This window comes from Oryzias melastigma, linkage group LG5 (assembly GCF_002922805.2).
Source record: "Oryzias melastigma strain HK-1 linkage group LG5, ASM292280v2, whole genome shotgun sequence".
NCBI lineage: Eukaryota > Metazoa > Chordata > Actinopteri > Beloniformes > Adrianichthyidae > Oryzias > Oryzias melastigma.
Genome location: NC_050516.1, coordinates 3715384 through 3718980, shown reverse-complemented (window position 1 = coordinate 3718980; position 3597 = coordinate 3715384).

Sequence of the window (3597 nt, the reverse complement as noted above, 5' to 3'; positions counted from 1 at the left end):
ACATCATGAGAAAAATGCTGCAACAGGTATTAAAAACATCCAAAACACAATTTTCACTACAGAGTGGGTCTTTAAAAGTTGTAGTCTAGTTTGGTGTGATCTGCACAACCACAATGGAGCCAAAACGTGGAGGGATAGCCTTAGATTCATGCAGTTTTTCTACAAATTTGGCAGGTGGCTGCACGGTGGCATTTGTAATCAGGGGGATGACAGTCAAATTCTTAGCGCATCACGTGGTGACCATGGAGGTTTAAAGAAAAAGTTCAAATTGAATGGTGACAGAACTTTTTTTTTTTTTTTAAACATTGGTTAGTGGCTGCGTGGTGGTGCAGTTGTTAGGGCTCTTGCCTCACAGCATGAAGGACCTGGTTTAAATCCCAGCTGGGGGACCTGAATCACCTATTGGCGACCTTTCTGTGTGAAGTTTGCATGTTCTCCCTACATATGGTTTTTTCTCAGGGACTCCAGCTTCCTCCCACTGTCCAAAAACATGCTTCATAGATTAATTGGTTACTCTAAATCAGGGGTCTCAAACTCCATTTACCTTGGAGTCACTGAAGGCAGAGTCTGGACTGTATGAGGTTCCATTTGGGCCAAAAATATGTTTTTGCATCCACTGTCCACATCTTTGGTCCATTGTCTATGTTTACTGAACAAGTTTATTTGTTCTTGTCTATGTAAGCGATATCTTCTGCGTGTCCTGTGAAACGACAGAAGATAACTGTTGCTAAGGACTTTTCTGATGACCAGATCCACCGACATTAGCAAATATAAAGTTTTAAGCATAAAGCAAACTGAAACATCACAAAGCTATCATCAAAGAAACGCAGAAGATAGTTTTGTAGAGTTTGAACTCTCAAATTAAGGTGGGGGCCGCAAAATCTTTACTTGAGAGTCGCCAGTTTGATTGAGACCCCTGCTCTAAATCGCCCCTATAGGTGTGAATGTGAGTGTGCATGGGTGTGTGATTGAGGCCCTGTGACAGACTGGCGACCTGTCCATGGTGTATCCTGCCTTCGCCCAGCCAGGTTAGGCTCCGGCACCCCGTGACCCCAAAAGAGACAAAGGGGTTCAGAAAATAGCTGGATGGATTGATCAGTGGCCGCCCAGGCACATTTGCAGGTTGCGCGGTTGAAGTTGTGCTTACAGCCCAAAACCGCCAAAAGACCTTTAGCACCAGAAATACCAAGACTGGCAAATATGCCACTGGTGGACTGTGATCTTCACTGATAAAGCAGGTTCACACAGACATGATAGAGTCTGGAGACGGCATGGAGAACGTTCTGCTGCTGCCGCAGTAGGTCAGTAATTCTTTGGAGGGTGGTACAGCTCTCCATGTGTTCACCAAAGGTAGCCTGACTGCCATTAGGTACCAAGAGGAGATTCTCAGACTCCTTGTGAGACTACATGCCGGTTGCGATTGGCCCTGAGTTCCTCCTAATGCAAGACAATACTAGACCTCATGCGGCTGGAATGTGTGAGGAGTTTCTTCTAGATGAATCCAGTTAAACACATCTGGGACACGATGTCTCGGTCCATCCATCCAGCAAAACCCAAAGAAATAAAACCAGATTTTTTCACTCTTGTGTGTCTACCTGTTTTAGTGTCCATGTTGTTTTGTGTTCCGTTCCCTTTTATAGGAAACGTGATGTGGATCTTCCTGTAAACAGAGTACTCTCCATGATCTCACAGGAACAGGAGCTGGTCTTTTATGCTGCTCTCTTTTCCTTGTAAAGCTGAGCAGCTTTTGTCAAGAACGTCTTCGTAGGGAAAAAACAGCTGATTTCTCCTCAGAAAGCAACTTCAGAGAAGTGGGTCTCTAGTTTACATGACTCTGGAAGCCAGAGGGTCGGCCAGGATGTCTGATTGTGAAAACTGTCTGTGTGAACCCAAACCAGTCGTGACAGTTTCATGATAACTTCTTCTTTGTTTTTGAGTTCTCAGCACATTTTTTGTGTAAAGAAAAAAAAGCCTTTATGTTTAAGGAAAATATTAAATGGACAAAAGAATAAAAAGAAAAGGAAATAATGGAAATGAAATAAAAAATATCCTTGTCAAAAAAATGATATAACATTGATTATCTTACACTTAGATAAAATCAAATCTAATCACTAAGGCTGAGAGTCGCCAATAATTCTCAAACTGGATTTGATTTGACTCACCAGAGCCTGGATCGTTTTGATTCCAAGTTTTTAGGATTCTTTTGATCCTCTCAATTCAATTACATTTTGAGTTTACATGGTTTACACATTTGTTTAGAAAAACATTATTAACCTATAAATGTTTTGAAAAATCCATATTAATCTGATACAGTTCACATACTGTGTAATGTATTAGTGAGATTATAGTGAGACTGTTAAAAGAATACAGTGTTATGGATCCTCAGAGAAACTCCAACAATTGTTCTGCTTCTCCTGGAGGGCGTTTCAGTTTAGCCACTAGGTGGCGATGGTGCTATAGCATTAAACCTTGTTTCAAAAGAAGAAGAGAGTGTGAGCTAAAAACAATGTTTTAGACCACAAAGGTTTTTTTTAATATATACTTCCCTAAAAGAGTTTGGAAAGTTCATACCTGAGTTTATAAAGATGTTCATACAGTCAGTGATGTATGCTTAGGTTGACCGAGCGTTAGCACTAGCTGTCCTATGGGAAATACCATTATACATTAGCATCAAGCTAGCAGACTTTAGCATTATTCGTCAAATTGATCTTTACTTTAATGGATTAATTATTGATCTATTAAGCTTGGATTAAATCAGATAAAATAATTGATTTTATCAATCTTGCCCTACTAGTCACATATTTATGCAGAAACCAGCTGCTTTTCTCTTTTCTTCAAGTCGGAAATAAAGTGAATCTAAACTAAAAAGAGAAAACGAGAAAAGAAAAACTACTATCGGATTTTTGGTCTTTTACCAACTAAAAAAACACTTTTTTGTAAAAAGACATACAAAAAAACACATTTTTTAGTTAACCTAATTAAAAAGGTTGGAATCTCTATTATACTTTTTTACTTTTTTCTTTTGCTTTTTATGTATTTTATCTAAATTCTGTTTAGTAACACTTTTCTATTTCCTGTTGAGTGTTTTTTTCCTTAAGCTATGAATAAAATTGATGAGAAATTTGTTTCTGATGACATTTGCCTATCTTTGTCAGGCACTTCCCCTGATTTTTTTTTAAACAGTTTTCTGTTTTAAGTCCGACTTCGATCATCTTTAAATCCATTTTAAAAGCGTTTTCAGTGGTATTTTAATGATGTTTTTAGTCAAAATCAAACAAACCTGCATGCTTTTCTAGGACATAGTTTAATCAGAGCGGCAGGAGTTTATTCAAAATGTTCATTTAAATTGAGAGCGGGACAGGAGCAACCCCGCCTCCTTTCCCCTTCCTATTGCTGAGAGCTCAGAACAGGGAGTGTAGATTCTGTCAAAATAAACTCTTTTTGGAACATTTTTTTGTCTGCTCCTGATTCACAACAGTTTGAATAAAGAAACGGTAAAAATGAAATTTTAGGATTCATTTTTTTAATATATATTTGTCCCTCGTCATTAAAAAAAAGCTACAAGAACATGTTAAAAACACTCACAAATAAACGCTT